This window comes from Cervus canadensis, chromosome 3 (genome assembly GCF_019320065.1).
Source record: "Cervus canadensis isolate Bull #8, Minnesota chromosome 3, ASM1932006v1, whole genome shotgun sequence".
Classification (NCBI taxonomy): Eukaryota; Metazoa; Chordata; class Mammalia; order Artiodactyla; family Cervidae; genus Cervus; species Cervus canadensis.
The window spans coordinates 66,533,219-66,552,761 of NC_057388.1; the positions used below are offsets into that span (position 1 = coordinate 66,533,219).

General features: G+C 41.9%; 1 long non-coding RNA gene across 1 annotated transcript in view; it reads right to left on the minus strand.

The window, feature by feature from the left end:
- The window catches only part of LOC122438480, a 222,702-nt gene that overhangs the window by 77,588 nt on the left and 125,571 nt on the right, over positions 1–19,543 (minus strand). Inside the window, exon 3 of the long non-coding RNA XR_006268568.1 lies at positions 14,108–14,162. This is a non-coding gene — a long non-coding RNA (uncharacterized LOC122438480). The remainder of the gene's footprint in view (positions 1–14,107; positions 14,163–19,543) is intronic.

The window sequence follows — 19,543 nt, forward strand, 5'->3', positions numbered from 1 at the left end:
GAAACACCTGTGAGGCCAGTTAGAAAGCTGCCCGTAGACTCGGGTTCAGACCTCAGGCCGGCACTTTCCATCTGGCCTCCCCACGTAGGGCATCTGAACACGTAGTAGCTGAACAGTGCTCCGGAGGTGCTCTCAGCTATTTGTGTAAGTGATGGCTCCCTGTGAGGTGTGTGTATTATTCAGAGAGAGGCAGGGGGACGAGCTGCCTGGGGGCAGAGTCCTGCTGAGTGACTGAGTGAGTAATGGGCCTTAGCAAGGGCAGCAGCTCACGGCTGCCAGCCCCCACCCCATCCACATCCACGCTCCAGCCTTTGCCAGATCCACTTCCATTTGGTTGAGCCCAGAAGCACTGAACTCAGAAAAGGGTTGGGGGGAAGAAATAACCCAAACCCAGGATAGAGGACAAACAGTGTAGAGAAGCCTGTTTAGAAAAGATTTAGGCATAAAGACATTTTTATATATTTTTAAAGCACCAATAAATTCCTTCTCATAAAAATGACAGGAAACCAATTTGGAATGAAAGGGAGAAACTTACAGAATTACCCAAGATACTTGAAAGCAAATGAATACAAGAGAAAAGAGCTCAGAACCTCAGCAGTGACGGAGGTTGAGCTCAGCGCTGCGCTGCAGTAGTAGCCTGACTACAGACCATCCGAGGGGCCCTCCTGGAGGCTGTGCGGGTTCAGGGGAGAAAGTCGAGGCATGCGGGGATCCCAGGACCAATACAGCTCTCTACTGAAGATCTGCCCAGTGAGGTGTCTGCTGAGACCTGGCCTTTCCCCTCCCAGGGTGTAAGGTCCAGGTAGGGTTACATGCCCTGTGAGGGTCTTTGAGGGCCTCTTAGCCCTCTGAGTCAGCTGTTTTAAGATTGTCTGGGACTCTGCTTTCATTAACTAGGCCTATCTTCTTTCTGCTAGTTCACAATGCATAGAACATTTCTCCTAAAATTGTGAAACACTGATTTTTTTAAAAATGTCTACTTTTATTTTCTTTTCTCAAAGCTTAGCTAAATTTTAAATGAAAAAATATTGTTTTAAAATACATGTTACCTAGTTTTTTGATTACAGAAGTAACCTACTTTCATACATCTAGAAAAACCGAGAAAAGTACAAAATATTCACCCTTAGTAATTTTGGACGTTGTTCTTTTTTCTTTTCAGTGATCCTGGAATGATAAATGCTAGACCCTTGGGGTTTTCTTTGAATTGGGGCATTTTTGAGAAGTCCCAGGAAGTAATCTATAAAACACAGTATGCTGTAAAACACACTATACCAGCCCCTTCTCAGAGATGCTCAGAGGAGCTTTGCAGAGAAGTATCATTGTTAGACTTGGTTTACAAAGTCTCAAAATCTTGTTTGATTCCAGAACACTTTGTTTCAGGGAACATACATTGCCATCCTGTGGAACTATTCTGCATACACAGTTTTGAAACTGCTGTTTTATCATCAGAAAATGTAGCAGCCTGCTGCCTTTTCTTGTGATGCTGGCTTGTACGCTCTAAAGAGCAGCTGGTTGACATCCCCAGGCCCTCATATGATGATGTTAATTCAGGGGCTGGTCTTTGAAATACCATTGATTGCAATTCCAGTTTGATATATTGGATAGTTTTATTATTGTGCCTCCTCTTACTGTTCTGTTAAAAACATTCAGTGTCTTGTTTCCTAATGATTATCATCATCATTATCATTAATGACATTTATTGAACATTCACTGCTTCCAGGCACTGTGCTGAGTCCTTCACGTGAATTACCCTATTTAACCTCACACCAGCTTTATCAGGGAGACAATATTATTCTTCTCATTTATTAGATGAGAAAACTGAGGCTCAAATTGGTTAAGTAATGTGCCTGGGGTCAATTAGCTACTAAGTGGTTCAACCAGGATTGAAATTCATATCCCCTGTCTGTTCTTAACCATCACATGCTATTCATTTTAAATATCTCAGGTTCAAGGTTTGCAAACATCCATGGAGATTTAGTGTGCACATCTTAAGATCTTATGGACTTTTCCCCTCAACATATTTATAGCTCTAATCTATCTAATTACCTAGCTGCCTTCCCTTTTTCTTCTGGCCCTTTCCTCTAGCAAGTATTTATTAAATTTCTACTACATTTCAAACACCGAGTTAAATGTAAAAATGAAAGTTCAGTTTGAGACTTAGTCCCTTTCCTTAGGAAGCTAAGAGTTCAATGTGAGATTCGAATGAATGAGACAACACAGATGAATTGCATCTAGATCAGCGGGAGTCAGAGAGAACCCCCTAGAGTGGCTGATAAGAGAGGTGAATTTTAAAGCACAGGTGCCCACTAACAAGGCCAAGGACTGACATTCCAATGTCAGCTTTGTGAAAACAGACAAGTATGTGAAGGCCAAGGAGCCACAGTGCTGGAGCTGGGTTGGACTGAAATGAAAGCACTGGGCTCAGCCAGGAGGAAGACTAGCAGGACAGGTAGAGTCTGGTCTAGAAGAGACCCTGTGGGCTAAATGGAGGGATTTTAGGTGTATGGAGGATGAGAGAAGTTTGTGTTTTAGAAAAACCCCTCGACCATCAGTGGGGAGCTGCCTGAGGAGGAGAGATTAGGCATAGGGAGTAGAATGAGGAAGCTGGAATTTAGGGGGAAAAATAATACAGAACTTCCCTAAGACAATGACAGTTTGGTTAGATAAGAAGAAAGATATTAGAGAAAATTTGGGGGAAAAAATTGAGAAGATTTGACTGACTTTTAGATGTGGGAAGTGAGTGAGGAATAAAATGACCCCTGGATGTTTGTGGGGATGATGCAGGCAGGAATTAGAAACAGCAGAATGATAACCTTAGAAGACGGATAGTACCGGTGACCAAGGGAACCCAGGAAGAGACAAAGAGTTGGTGGCAGGGAGCCTGTGTGTCTGGCTTGGACAGCTCAGTGGGTGACCACTGGGATAATTTGGGGCTTCATCTCAAGAAACCTACCTACTATTTGGCTTGTCCATCCTCCTAGAACTGTGTAACACTGTTGTTGTTGTTGTTGTTGTTTTAAGCATGTTTTTATTTTCTGTGCTCAAATCTTAGCTAAATCTTAAATTTGACAAAATTGTTTTAAGATAAACATTAAGTACTTTTTATTATAGAAGTTATATATTTTTATTTTACACATTTAAGAACATTGAGAGAAGTACAAGATGTTTACCCTTCCTGTTACCTTAGAGAGCTGCGTTTGGAGGTTGTGTATTCTTTTTTTCTTCTTCATTCTCCCCCACCTTCTCTCATTTACTCTTATATGTATGCATTTTATTTAGTCATTTATTCATTCATTCATCTATTTATTCAGCTGGTATTTATTGAACATCAACTCTGTGCCAGGCATTGTTGTAGGCACTGGGGAAATAGCAGCAAGCAGCATAGTACCTCAAGGAGCATAAATTCTAAAGAGAGAAATTCTGACAATAGATAAGCAAAAGGATGTAAAACAGGAAGGAAGCGGGGCAGGGCACATCCTTTGAAAGAATAACATAGCCTGAGCATACAACATAAACTGATTAGAACCAAATGGGTCCAAGATGGTGGACAGGTCAACTTCCACCAGACCTTGAGCCACAGTATACACTCATTGTAACACATCACCAAAATGAATGACAGTCTCTCAAGTGCCATGAAAGTTATAGGGCTGACCATCAGAGACCAAAATGTGGCACAATTCCTGGAAATCTCAGTGGATATTTCCATTTTATGTAGAGTGGTCTGGAAAGACCTCTGATAACATGACACATTCAGTAGAGCTGTGAAAGAGTAGAGAAGCAAGCTGAGAAGCAAACCCAGGGAAAGTGTTCTGGGCAGAGGGAAATCGAGTGCCAAAGGCCTGGGATGAAAGGATGCTTAGCATATTTGAGGAACAGCTCATGACTGAAACAGAAGGAGTAAAGGGGAGAATAGCAGATGAAGTCATGGAGGGAGAGGGAGCCAGATCAGAATTGTTAGAGAACAAATTCTTGGAAGGACACATAGAGACCTGTTTAGGAGGCTACTTAAATATTCTGCTGAAGAGATGATGGTGGTCTGGACTGGTGGGGTTGTGGTGAAGTGGTGAGAGGCAGTCAGATCTGGATCCATTTCCAAAGCAGTGGGAAGGGATGTGTGAGGCAGGGGTCAGAAGATAACACTTTTAATGGAGATTTTGGTCCAGAATGTATAATATTTGTTTATGTATATACTTACATATCTTTTTATATAGTTGAAAATAATTTTATATCCTGCTCTGTCCCACCACCATTTATTTATTCTAAAAGCAAAAAAAACTAAAGGATGCGAACAGCAGACATACTTCCTGTTTACTTTTTTTATCCTTATCTCCTCTTTTCTCTTTTTTCTTGTTGGACAAAGAAAATATACATGAATTAAGCCATGCATTCTGGATTTTGCTTGTGAGGGGCCTCCGCTAGAGGCTGCACTTTATTTGAACTGTGTGGCCCATGGCCAAGGGAAATAAAGTTTAATTAATGCTAATTTTTCTAACCCCTTTCTTTGCCTTTTCAGCAAAATAAAACTACCTTTGGGAGAATGGGCAAGAAAAAAAAAAAGATAAAACAGATACCATACTACTAAATCTAGCCATTGATAGAGCAAAAATATTTTGCTATGTGGCTGCATTTGGTCATAAACAATAAAATAATTTTTATCTTGCTCCTTCCCCTACCTACCTCTCTCTAAGTTTGAACAAGTCAGTTGATTTTCATTTATCTTTGTTTCCTTAGAAGATTTAGACAATCTGTGAGTTTGTTTGCATTGGGCTGTGATCTGAGTGCTGGTCTTGGTTGGCTGTTATTACAGCTAGACTGTAGGGTATGGAGAGAGTCAGCACGGTGGTCCACCTGCTGGGATGCTCATTAGGGTACATTTGTTGGCCTTTCCCATCTGTGAAATCACCTTAGACTAGCTGCTTAGGGCCCAGCTACTAGGAAGCAATCTTTGCCTATTTCCATAAGTAACAGTTTTTCCTTAATTAAGTTGAGAAACAAGGCCTGTCCTTGTTGTTCTACAGTAAAGACCCTCAGTGGCTAGTATTTAAGGGGTTGCTTTCCTGCCTTTGGTCTACTTGCTGAACATTTTCAGGTTATGTTTATAAAGTAGTTAAAGTGTAGACTATGAAGTGGTCTCGAAGCTAGAGCATTCCCATGAGAAAATGGTATAACATAAAGCCTTAGAGTCTTATGGCTGGATAATTGTTTGAAAGAATCTAATCTGGTCCCATTCTCTCCCTCATTTCCCCTTGCCCAGATCAAAAAACAAAGGAAACAAAACAAGCGAATGAACACAAACAAAATCCTCCACCACTATCCTCCGCTATTACGTCCATCCTATTTTTAAAATGAGGAAGCCCAGGCCTAGAGTGTGAGCGGTCACCCAACCTGACAACTACAGAGCTAGCGTGAACCAAGTGAGGCTTGGCTCAGGGGGTTAGCACTGAGGACCCGGTGGCTGCCATGAAAACCCAAACACATTTGCTGTTTGGTTACTCTTTGGCCCTGGCTTTTGATAACATCACAAGTGAAGGCAGAGACACATCTCACCTGGACCACTGCAGTGGCCTCCAAAGTAAGATCCCTTTATAATCCTTTCTCTCCTCTAGTTCCTACTGGAAAGATCTGGGGCTCTGAAGCTGAGGGAGGTTGGGGTAAAGGAGTGGAAGCTCAGAGCTGCACAGAGATGAGACCAAGAGTTGTGACATGAAGCTGCCTTCAGTGGAGAGCTGTATTTGTTTATGAGCCTTCTTCCTGCTGATGGTGGAAAACACTTGATCTTCAAACTTCAAGCTACATCATTTTCTTCTGATAACAATAATAGACTCTTCAGAAAAAATTACTTTCCTCCTCTCAAGGGCTTCCCCTACCTTCTCCTGCACAAAGAGGCATCTTGGTTAGTTGCATGGAAAATCCATGTATCCTCTCGGCATTGGGATATTTATTCTCTAGGACTTTGCCGAATCTGTCACTGAGTGCCTGAGGTTGATGAATCTATCTGTGACCAGGCATGTCACTTCTGGTGGTCCTCTCATCCTCCACAGGGTTGCTTGTGTGTCCTTATGACATGGCAGATGACTTCCTGCAGTGAGTGATCCAAAAGGCCAAGGCAAAAACTCCAGTCCCTTTATAAGCTAGCTGTGGAAGCCATATGTCCCCACGTTTGCTGTATTCTGTTGGTCACACAATCAAACCTTGATGCATTGTGGGAGGGACCTATATAAAGGTGCAAATATGAGCAGACAGGGATCATTGGCATCCATCTTGGAGGCTAGTTTCCATAGCAACTGAGGTGTGTGTGCTCTGGTGGGAACAGATGACCCAGCAGACAATTTAGAGAGCTCTATATACCATCACTAAATTCACTGCTCTGTCAGTGAAACTTTCAATAATATATACACTGTGGGAGGGACTTGAGATTAGGAGGAACTCAAATATTTCTCATGTGGAAATATTCTTACTCACAGCCTCTTCATGTTCCTTAGTCTTGGAATTATAAATAACGCCCCCTCTGTCATTTTGTTATGTCAGAGGTAAATATTTAGAAATCCATTCTCGGTGAGCACCTTAGAGGGTAATGTGTCTTAAGCGTCACTTAGTATTGTGCAACCATCTCAGCCAAGGCATCCTCTAGATAGTAACTTGTTATTTCTCTTAATTTATGGGTGGTTTGTCATTGAGACTTACTGGGAGAAGAAAAGGAGGACCCAGAGGGTCCATGAAGTCTTTCCACTAGTCTTTATTTTAGATAGACAGTCCTTCTCACTTTTGTTAACAAAATTCATGCAGTGCAGTATACATTTATGGAATCTCACCATGTTAGAACTGAAAGAGATTTCCGCAATCATGCATTCCAGCTCCATTCTTTCACAGGGAAGGAAGCCAATGCCCTGATCAGTGAGGAGATTTGTCTATTATCAGACAGCTTATCAGAAGCAAACTGAGAACTAGAAGCCAAATTCTTAACCCCAGTCCATTGTGTTTCTTACTACTTCAAGCTGTTTCTAAATCTTCATTTCAAAAAATTTTTGATGTAAAATATTCTGCCTTTATCACAAGCTTTCTGATGTAGATCATTCCTTTTTTAAAAAAGGAAGTCATTATTAATTCTTCTGGAGTCAGAGTCTATTTTGAGAATTCCATGTCAGGTATAGGCTCACTTCCAGAAATATGCATTTACTCATAGACACACCGGAGAAGGCAATGGCACCCCACTCCAGTACTCTTGCCTGGAAAATCCCATGGATGGAGGAGCCTGGTAGGCTGCAGTCCATGGGGTCGCTAGGAGTTGGACACGACTGAGCGACTTCACTTTCACTTTTCACTTTCGTGCATTGGAGAAGGAAATGGCAACCCACTCCAATGTTCTTGCCTGGAGAATCCCAGGGACGGGGAAGCCTGGACGGGGCTGCGATCTATGGGGTCACACAGAGCTGGACACGACTGAAGTGACTTAGCAGCAGCAGCATAGACACACAAGATTTGATGCACAAATTCAGGGAGTGCAGACCACCTGAAGGCCATCCTAGGGGAGTGAGCAAGTCAGGTCACAAAGCCCTGTTTAAAAGTTTATTTATAAATGTTTCTTTAAAAATTAATGTGTTCTGTACTTCCAAAATTATACTGTAAAAATATTCTTGATGAGCTTTGTTTTCCCAGCATTTAAACAACATTCTCATTTAGATTATGTTACCGTCTTTGGAAGCTGAATTGTCTTCTGGCTTCTCTACTTGCAATGATTTTTCCTCGAGCCCAAAATATTTCTTTAATGCATCTTCCAAAGTATTCTCTTTTAGGTCTCTCCTTGTCTAGGGAGATTGCCTTTATCTCATTTAATTGAGAATATTTTTGTTTTATGGACTGTTTGATATTTGAAAGACTGTGAGGTTAAATCCACCACCTGTAGATCTTCCTCCACTGAGCATTAGGCATTATTTCATCACTACATGACAATTCCAATCAGAATTCAAAGCTTGCACTGACAGCTTGAGTCTGTGGGGTCATGTCTAAGTTTATCACCTAACAATCCAGGAATAGGTTTCTTTGGGTTGTTCATCTAAGTCATTCATTCTGCTGTCCAGCTAGATGAGTGTTTCATATCTTTCATATTTTCCTCCCTCCTCAAATACCAGTGCCCCTTCCCTTATCCTCATCTCAGATGAAGACCTTATTTTCTATTTCACTAATAAATTGCAGCAACCTGCAGAGAACTCACAGGCTCCCATGGCCATATCCTCCCGTCTCTCTGCACCTATACTGTGGGTACCAGGTGCCTGCTGATTAGGATAAGTGAACTGTTCAAGGTCAGTCCCTGCTCGTGCAGTAGGTCTTATTCCTTCTTTCCTACTCAAAGACATAGCTCCAGCAATCTCTTCTTCTTACTCAAACGTTACTCAAGTCCTTCTTTCTGTACTGAATTGCTCCAATCAGCATGCAACCCTACCATGATTTCTCCACTGTACAACAAAGCTATGATCAGACTTTTCTACTCTTAGTTACAGCAAAACTCCTTGAAAGACTTGTCTCTACCCTCAAGAGTGCATTTCTACTCCTCTCATTCTCTTCTAAATCCACTGCAACCATGTTTTCACCCCCACCACTCTGTAGAAACAGCCCTGGTCAAGGTCACCAATGAACACCATGCTAGTTACGGCAACTACTTACCCAGCCCTGCATGTGCTACCTATTGTGCCTCTGAGACCTGTCCCCAAACTTCCTGTTTGTCAAATGCTCAGCCTATCACAAATGGAAGGAAGGTGATTTTACCCATGTGCTCCCCAATTTTGATAATGCTTCATATCCAGCCCCCCTTTTTTATACAATAAAAAAATTTTTTTTTCTTGTGAATTTGTTTTTATTTTTATTGGGCTCTAGGGGATGGGATGGGGAAAGCTCTGTATATACAATAAAAATTTATGAAACAATTAAGTCCATTCAGTGGACTTGTATGGACTTCCATTTTACATAGCATGAAAATGACTTTCATTTATATGGAATGGAAAAATGGACTTTCATTTTACAATGAAAATGTAAAATTTTCTAGTCTACACATACAAAGAGGTGCGTTGGCAACTATCCAATAACCCTGGACTGTTTAGGAAAAGAGATAAAATAACCGAGACATTCTGCTGCCCCTGGCCCCTAATCTCTTGGCCTCAGTTGGAGCTATTTGGGCTTGAAGGATGTGAGCAATGGTCTCAGTGTTTGCTTTCCCTTTTCCTGAGGAGAAGGGCCCAATGTCTAGAATGTCACATATCTTACTTCAAAGGAAAATGCACAGCTTGGAAATGGAGTTTTAGGAGCCAAGCAAGCTACACCGTCTTAACAGACAGCAACCAAGATGGTCTCCATGGGCCCTGGAGTGGACGACTGTGCATCAGACTCCCATGGGGGGCTCAGACTTATGGACAAGACAGTGGTGGTGGACTCTGGTGGGTGGGGGAAAGCATTCCTAATAGAGCTACATTGGAAGGCACTGTGTTACAAGTTATTCGCAATTTATTGCAGTGGGATATATATGTCTTCCTCACCAACCAGGAGGAGAGAAAAAGGAACTCAATTCATCTTTTAAGAACTCAGACTATTTCTTCTTTGTCTCCTCATGGGGCATTCTCCATTCTATCTCCTTCCAGAATGAAAGGTTCATTTATTTTCCTAGATAAGGTCTGAATAAGGGCAAGATATAATTTAAATGCAGTCAAGGCTTAAGATAAATCAGTCATAAAGAGGCAATTATTTTATATTAAATCTGTGTCCTTTCTAAAAAGGAATTTGTATTTATCAATTAACTCATTTTCACCATTTAATTTTTCTAAAGGAGATCATGAACTTTAAAAAAATCATGATTTTTTTTTCTATTTGTAGAAAGATTTAGATCACTTGGGGATTCATATCATATTATAGTCATCTTTTTTCATCAACATTTTATAAATACTGAGAAGTACTGTAGATCTCATTTTTTAACTTAAACATCTAAAACTCATGCTACATTTCTGTCATACTTTCCAGATTATTAGATTAGTGTTAGGAATACACAACAGGCAACTGAGCATAGCAAAAAGTCCAATGTCATTTGCAACCAGACTTGAGTGTGAATTCCAAGCCTACACTGCAAGATCTGGGACTGGCTATTTAATCTTACAACATCTCAATATCCTCAACCAAAAATGGGGACAAAAAGGACATGTAATTGTAGTGAATATCCATTGTTTTTGCCTGTTTGTCATGCATTTTCTTTTCTTCTAAACCAGGTCTTTTTTTTTTTTTCCCCTTAGGAACTGTCCTTCCTCAACTCTTGGCCCATAAAGTCCTGCTGGAGCCCACCTCCCTCTAGGTTTGGGGTTGGACACATGAACTTCCATTCAGGCATCACATTTCCTTGGCCAGAGTGACAGGTGATAGGTATTTGTTCAACAAAGACCCTCCTCCATCAGCAAATCTACTGATGGTCAAATATAAGTCTAGACATTGAAGGTTCTGTGGTAACAGAATCCATTAGGAAAATGATAGTGAACAAGACCCCTAATATGCCTGCTTGGACCTACAATCCAGCTGGGAAGACAGACTTTAAATAAATAAAGACAGAGGACAAGACAGAGTCTGTGATAATTATGACTATGATGGAGCTGTGGAGGGGAAAATCAGGGTTCAGGGAGCATGTTGGAAACTGGAGGGTTAAAAGTCACTTTCCTGAGACTGTCTTTAGTTCCTTTCCTCATCCATAGAATGAGATGGACACAACTGTCCTTCCTATTGCCCCCTATGGGGTTTCAGGAGGATGAAATGAGTAAGCAAATGTGAAAGAAAGTACCCCACACGTACAGGGATATTATTAGAAATAGTCTATGGTGCAGTTCATGAAAAAATGGTACCTAATAAATTTAGGACTATGGAAAGAAGGAAAAGAGTGGGAAATTATATATTTATGGAAGAGTAAGTCAATTATTTGGAGGAAAATTCATTATATACTTGAATAGCTAGAAGGTTTAGAAACGTACCTTTCCTATTGTCGCTTTTGACTGGAGCTAATATTTGTTGAGATCTTTTCCAAATCTGCTAAGACCTTTTCTTTCCCCTCACTCCCCTCACATCTGAGTCCTGAGCAGAGAACATCTGTTTGCTTCTAATACCCAGCCAAGGTTGTGTTTTATTCTTTATTTCTCAACACTACCCAAAATACCTCCAGACATGCATACTGAGAACCTTCTGCTTGTCCAGCCCTATCCTAAGAGCTCTGTGCAATGTGACACAAGCCATCTCAGCATTTTTCTACTTCCCCCAACCCTACTTTACCTCCCCTTCCTCATTCTTGGAGGATGACCCCCCCAGCCACACACATACACACTCCTGTTTTTCCTGAGAAGTATAGGGCTGCATGGACAGTAGGGGTCCTTCCTTTTCAACTCTTGTGTCCTCTTCTATTGAACCTGCCTCAGAAGGGTCCTTTTTCCCTTCTGAGGCAAAACATAAGACTAACTCTGACCTATTCCTCTTTTTAAAATTTATTTTATATTAGATTACAATTGAGTGACAATGTTGTGTTAGTTTCAGGTATATAGCAAAATGATTCAGTTATGCATATACACGGATTTATTCTCCCTGCCCATTCCTTCTTCATTCCAGCCTTGGTCCTTCATTTATCCTACAAACTCTTCCTTTTGTCCATGCATAGCAGTCTCCTCTATTTTGGAAAGAGAATAGCTCTTGACCCTACTCCATCTTCAGACTAGCATGTGCTTTCTCTCCTTCCCACTTTTACTACTTTGTGGGTGAGTTCACCACACCTCTACCTCCTCACCACTGGCTTTTTCTGAATCTGATTCCTGTCTCTCCTGCTACTGAGATTACCCTCAAGAAAGGCTCTATGACTTTTAAACAACAAACAAAGGTGTTTTCTCAGTCCCCTTCCTCTCTGACAAGAGCAAGAATGTATGAAGAGGAACCAAAGAATTGGGCAATACAAAAAATCAGAAGGGGCCTGAAGAGGATTGGATCAAAGTGTGGGTTTATTCATGGCCCCATGTGCCTCTCTTCCTCTCTTCCTTTGAGTGGTCATCAACAATTGTGGCTGGGTGTGATCCCAGGTTCTCCTTCTTCAGCCCTGGCCTTTCTTTAGTCACTTGGGACCATTAGAGCTCTGGTGGTACAATTTGTAATGTAGTTTGAGAATGGCATGAACAATTTACATGGCTTTTAAATATTCTCTCTATTATGTCATCAAAACTCTGGGACTTAATTAAGGCATGCCACCCAAGGCTTGTGAGGCTCCTTGTCCATCCTCCAGAAGGTAAAGAGCTTTACTTAGAATGCATGGAAATAAATGTAGCCTGTCTGAACGGAGTAAGTGCTCAAAGCGCAGGAGCTGTTATGAGTATTAATGAGCACATGGGTTCATGGAGAACCATCCCTCTCATGGCCTTGACAACAATCTACCTGTTTTTTCCATTTTCTAGTAATCAGAAAAAAAGTTGGTTTGCAGTAATGGTTGTCAAGAGAATACAATAAAAGAGCAAATTCCTCTCTTTTCTCATATGCCAGAAATGAGAACCACCTTGTCCTTGCCTGGCCTCTGTGGGGCTGTTATGTGGTCCATTTCCTTTTCTCAACCATCATATTAACACTGTGAGGAGACTGACCATGCTGCCTGCCATGCCCTCCCCCTTCACAGTGGCCTAAACCACTGAATCAACCATTTCCTAGGTCAACTACTTGATCATCATTGACTTGATCTGAGTCTCAAAATGTGTTCTTTGTAAACTGTGTGGACTGAAACTTCTGTATATAAAGAAACACAGGAAGATTTTAACATTGTTTTAATGTTTCCACTCTGAATAAACCACTTAAACTTTGTACATCTCAGTGTAGTTAGAGAATATCTCTGTCTAGATACAAAAAAGACCCTGTGCTGGGAAAGATTGAGGGCAAGAGGAGAAGGGGATTACAGAGGATAAGATGGTTGGATAGCATCACCGACTTGATGGACATGTGTTTGGGTAAACTCTGGGAGTTGGTGATGGACAGGGAGGCCTGGCATGCTGTGGTCTATGGGTTACAAAGAGTCGGACACGACTGAGTAACTGAACTGAAATACAAAATGTCTTAATTTTTCTTTTGATCAATTCAGGATTCCAACTCAATTTCTTATCAGCTAGAGAAATCCCTAAAGTCTCAGAACTAGGAATAGGTGTGCTTCCAAATAAGATTGTTCTTTTTATCCTTTGGTACTAAGCAGCATGGAGTGGCCCATAGTTCCCTCTTTGCAATGGCCACAAGGAAGCTCAAGCTCACATTTGCAGCCTGATGTTGGTAAAGGCAATGATCTACATACACTAGCAAAATGTAAGGTCTATATTTTATATCTAAACTTAAATGGTAAAGAACCCGCCTGCAATGTGGGAGACCTGGGTTCAATCGCTGGGTTGGAAAGATCCCCTGGAGGAGAACATGGCAACCCACTCCAGCATTCTTGCCTCGAGAATCCCCATGGAGAGAGGAACCTGGAGGCCAACAGTCCATGGGATCGCAAAGAGTCAGACACGACAGTGACTAAGCACACACACTCTCTTGGTTTTGCTTATTTTTTTCCCACTTTTATCCGAATCCCCAACCTTTTCCTCACTTTTCAGATTTTGTTTTTATTTTTATATCACTGGCAAACATAAGTCATACTAAAATAAAATGCAAACTCTTAGTACAGCTGAAAAAGTAATCCCATCTCATGTTGCCCCGATCACCCTTCTAAATGCATCCCCCATCATTTTTTCCCTTGTTCACCCTGACCGCTGCTGCTCCTTACACTCTCCACGCACTTTTTTATCTCAGAGCTTTTGCACTTGCTATTCCCTGTCCCTGCCATGCTCCTCCCTATTGAGGCTCACCACTCCCTTCATTCAGGCCCCTGCTCCAAAGCCACGTCTTCAGATGGGCTGCTTCTGCCCTCCATGTCTAAAGCAGCATCCCCTTATCCCTTTGGCCTCGTACTCTGCTTTTCTTATATTAGAAACTTTATCATGGCCTCACATTACAGAATATTTTATATGAGGCAGACTAGGGGAGCGGCTATGAGCACAGACTGGGGAACCGAACTGTGTTTATATTCTATACCACTTACCAGTTGTGCAGCCTTGGACAAGTGATTTCACCCCTCGGTGCTTCAGTCTCTTCCTCTGTAAATAAACATGGTAAATGCTAAGTATCTCATTTGTAAATAAATTAAATAAGTACTACTTTTCATTTAAACCCTACTTGATCTGTCTTATGTATCACTATATTTTTAGCTTGAAGAACAGTGCCCAGTATATGGTTGTATTTAAATATTTGTCAAATCAATTCTCTTTAGGAATGAAGCAAGGACATTAAAAGTTAAGTAAACGCATTTTCAACCTGAAGTTAAGAAGAATATTGGGCTGAGATTTGAAAGACAGAGATTTCAGTTCTTGCTTTGTCACTTACGAGTTAGTTGATTTTAGGCAAATGAGTTAAAATTTGCCCAAGTCAACTACAAAACTAGAATGAGACATCTCAACTCTGCTCCAGAGGCATCGGGAAAGTAAATTAAAACTTTTACAAACCTGCATTTGCTCCATAAATAGAGGCAATATTGTTCCCCAAGGAGAAAAGGAAGCTGTGTTTATTAAGCGCTCCTATGCTGTAGACTCTGAATTAAAAGCCCTGGGAATGTGGAGGCTAAAAGCTTGCCTCACCTTGGGAATGCAGGGACTAAAGACTTTTTGGTCAGCTCCAAAGGAACTGACAGAATTGTAAGGAAGACAGAAAAGTCAGCAATTCCAACAGAGTGATGAGTGCTCTGACTGAGGTCCGTTCCGGAAATGCAGAGGAGAGGCACTTTTAGGTATGACCTTCACACTGAAACTTGGAGGATAAAGTGGAGATGTCTGGGTAGGGAGAGTTGTTTTGGACAAGGGTGTGTGTGCAGATGTGGAGCTGTTTTCAGAGCATGATTCAGGATCTGAAGGTAGTGCAGCCTGCCAGGTGGCAGGTGCCTGGGAGAGGAAGTGGCAAATGATGATGCAGAACAGGTAGGCAGGATCAGGTCTCATGGGGTGATGCTAAGAGTCTCCTCATTCCCCAATTCTTCCCTAAAAGTGGCCTGAGTACCTCCGCAGCTCAAAGATCCCTTTTTGCCCCAGGAGCCCTTCTAACTCCTATTGGCCTCAATGCCGCCTGCTGATATGTATGTCCTGGGCCTGGGGGATGCCAACAGCATTTCTCAGAGAGGAGCTGGATGATAACTCCAGTCATCAGACCTGGCCAAATTTTTCCTAGGCAAATATGCATTAAACCTTCCAATGCTTAACGAGAAGGCTGAAGAGAGTGTGTAAGCAGAAGAAAAAGAAGGGCAGCAGGAGTTAGACTCAATTGTATTCTCTTAAACACCTTGACCCTATTTCTCCTTTTCCCCAAATTATTTCTTTCATTGCCTTCTCCCATCATGGCAAATGAGTTATCCTGATGGCTCCAGTTCTCCAAACTGCTCTCTAGCTGTGCCCTTTGTCATGTGAGTTGTGGCATGAAAAAGCTAGATGTATTTCCCCACCCCCTTGATATGGCTTGGCCACGTGACTCTCTTTGGCTGTAAGAAATCATTGAAGGTGCTGGCAGGCAGGTTCCAAGCCTAGCCCTCAATTCCCTGCTGGAACCTCACCTCCATCACAAGGGAAAGCCTGGGCTGCAAGAAGAGGCCAAGTGTGAGATCGCCAAGTCATCCACTCTGAGGCCGTTCTAGAGCAGCAACCACCTCCACTCCCACCTCCACCTCCACCCCTGGCCCCAGCCAGTCAGGCAGCTGACTGCAGAAGCATGAACAAGGCCAGCTGAGAGGTGCCAAGCCCTGACTACCAGCAGAACCACTTACCCAACCCTTAGGCTTGGGAGAGATCATTACTGGTTGTTGGGTAAACTATAGAATTTTAGAAGGTTTGTTATTCTGGATAGCTAGCTAATATTCTTACCAAAATTCATTTCCATTTGGTTCCTCCTTGCCCTAGAAGTGTTGGGGAGGCATGACCCTGGTGAGTAAATTAGGGAGAGGGCTTGACTCACCATTTGGGGACCTCTTCTCTCTACTCTCTCATACCAGGATGTAAAGTTCCTATTGATATGAGTACTAATGGCCCAGAAGAGACACCACTTGTGCTGCAAGATGAGTTTTCCCTTTCAATAACCCATTTTTCCCTTTACCCACAGCATGACTCCTCTTCATTTCCGAGGCTCAAGGTCAGTGCTAATTGGCATGGTTGCTCAAAGCTTCTCCGGGCATCACATCCTAGAAAATCTTCGCAAATTGGAGGACCCAGAGGGAAATGGCAGAATTTGATCACAGGCTGCAGATAATTTCACTGGCTCGCCACGGGCCTTGTTTGCTGGTGATAAAATAAAGGCTGGGAGCTCAGCAAGCAAAGTGGCTCCAGAGCTGATGTGTGGCCAAATGGTCTTGATGAGAAGGCAGGGAGCTATAAGCCCAGCTCGCCTTTTAATGGGCACTTTGTGCTTGTCTGGCTCCTTGTCCTGAGGTGAGGGAAAAATCTATTAGTGAGATCCAAGTCATTCACTTCACACGCTAGAGCCATCTGGGAGAAGTCTTACTCATTTCTTTTCTGATCCCCTAATTGGAACTGCTGACGGACTTGTGTGTACCTGAGTGGCTTAAGATGGGGATGCTGAGAGCTCTAGTACCAAAGCATTTTAAAGGGCAGCGGGAGATGTCATTCACATTGTCTGCACATCCGTTTGGATGGATGTGGATGGATGCCAGGAGCAGCCGGCCTGGAAGGTCTCTGTGCAAAGACTGCTGATTTGCAGTGACCTCTGACTGCACTTCAGCTGCTAATTCCTGTTGACCCCAGTGAGCTGAGACTGAATGTATTTGAAGTCAGCTGGCAGAGAGTCGGGGCTCGTTTTCTCAGCCTTCCTTCAGCATCTCAGGGTAACACAGACAGGATGTCTTCTGGAAAATGCCTTCTGGCTGTGGTTTTCAGCGGCAGGAGGTAGAGGCTACTTCCAAATGTGATGTGAGAAACAGTTCAGATGTGGTCAGTTGGTTCCAATTAGTCACCCTCATGGGTCTAGAGATGACTGAAGGGGTTATGGACCAACCTTTTGGTTAATGGTTTACACTCTGACAACGTGCTCATTTAGTCATTCCTTGGGAGGTCAGGCTGGTTGTTTCAGGTAACGCAGTTGCAGCATCTCCATGGGAACTTGTGAGCATGAGTGCAGGTGAGAAGGGGTTCAGGGGAAGCCAGGATTCCTTCTGCACTGTGTTCCTTTGCATCTCACCGAATAGGCTCTTCCTACCTATGTAAGGCATTCAAGTCATTCATCAAATTTTTATTGAGCAACTACAATGTGCCAGGGACTGTCATGGGTGGGAATGCTACTACTCATGTGTTGCTCAAGAAGCACCGGGCTCTCCTTTGGGATACACTGTTCTTCTGATTCTCCTAGCCCCAAGCAGAGCAGCAGGACCACCCTCTCTGTTGTTTTTCCTTTTACCAGGTTGAACATGAGAGTCCTTACACAAGAATTGTTAGGCTCAGGTGCCAGTCATGCGTAGGTACTAGATTTTAGAGGGTGCTGAGCAGTACCAGCTGCCTCACACTTGGAGATCTTGGGTTCTATTCTTTGAAAGTGAAGCTGGGGAGCAGCCTCTCCAGCTAGAGGAAAAGGGGTTCAGGTTATCAACTAGCTTGTTGCTATGCAACCCAGAGACTGTCCTGAGGTCATTCCTTGAACAATCTTATTTCCAAAGCTCTATATTTGCACTTTAGAGCTTCCCAATATAAAAACCTTCATCTCTGGGCAAAACCAAAGTAGTGAGACCATCAAGCCACAGGGTATGTTGTAGTGGGAAACTTGGGGCCAGAGGATCTAGTGTTGACCCCCATTTCACTTTGCAGAAATGGCTGCCCACAAGATACCACATGAGGGACTGCCTGTGACTACCCCCCCTCCCTCCTTATATAGGAAGCATTCCCATAATATCTGTTAGGTGGGAGAATCCTGGGAACTTGTCCCTGGAGGCTCCTCATTCTGTGCCCCGAGGGCCCTGATTGCCTTTAATCTCCCTTCCTATCTGTATATGATCTTTATCCCTTCTTATCTCCTCCAGATAAATGAACATACTCTCCCTGCATTTGTCATATAGCTGGTTAGTATATTGGATCAGTCACACTTTCTTTCAGTCCAATCTATTATTGAGTGCCGAGAAAATCAATTTTTTAGGTAATAAAATTAATTTCTTAGCAACTAGATGAGTCTGCAATATCTGTAACACAACTGTGCCAAGGCATTTCAAAAAATCTACAAAGTGATGATAAAGTATCTACTCATTATAGGTTAATAAACTGATAGTATAAGACATTTATTCATTTTCATATAAATGTAGTGGCTACCCATTATCATGATTTATCCCCCAAATTTAGTCTTGTGTGCTTAAATTGAGAAGTTACAACATAGAAGGTTTATCTTTATAGCTGTCATTGGTGTCATATTTATATACATGCTACATCCACCAACATTTTAACAACTGAGTAGCAATATAAATTGAATAACTTTAAAGACTATATATGTTTCTCTCTAGTACAAGTGTACAGTCATTTATATCACAGCCTCATTTCTGTACAGACTTGGCTGCAGCAGAATGGAATCCAAATGGATTCAACCATTGCCCCCTTTTATCCACTTAAACACACAAAAAACCATTTGTTTCCTTTCCTATTGCACTACCAACACTTTTAATAGTAAATGGGAAGGAATGCCTGATGAAAGTATATGCACGATGAATTGTAACTTACATTTGCTGGGTAACAGTTCACATATTCATATTTTTCTATACCTTTTGAAGAGTAAGGCCCTACATCCTATGATATAATCACTGTTAGTAAATGTCCAGAGTCAGATGGACTTAGATTTGGAAGAACTCTGTGGGCCACTTAATCTTCTAAAGCCATTTAATCTTCTAAGCCTTAGTTTCTTCATCTAATAATATTATTTTATATTCCATATATGCATATTATGTAATAAAGGAGATAATATTATTTCCCTCCTATGTATGTTGTAAGGATCAATGGAATACTGTATGTAAAGTGTTAGCATTTAGAGTACCAGCCAAATTTATAAATAATAGTCAGAGTTATAATATTGCTATTATTTTAAAAGTTGAGCAAAAGAATTCCAGATCAAGCTCTCTGTACTTATAAGCTCTTCGAGTCAGGTCAACAGTTAGTTTATCTTTTTTCTAGGACTCAGATCAACTGAAGGAAAGAGTTGGAGTTCCTGGCAGTTGCTCTCCCATGGTAATTTCACATTAAAGAAGTTAGTGGTGGGAGGTCTGTATTAGCATTTTGGGCACCATGGTTTAGGGTGAGAAGATGGAGGCAAAGGGAATTTAGACTTTTGTCCCAGACCACAGAGTGGGAAACAGAGTAGAGACTAAAATGAAGGTCCTTTGACTTTCAGGTCAGTTTCTTTCAGTATCACTTTTCAAATGATTATTGAATTAAACTCATTTAGTATGAAGTTCTTC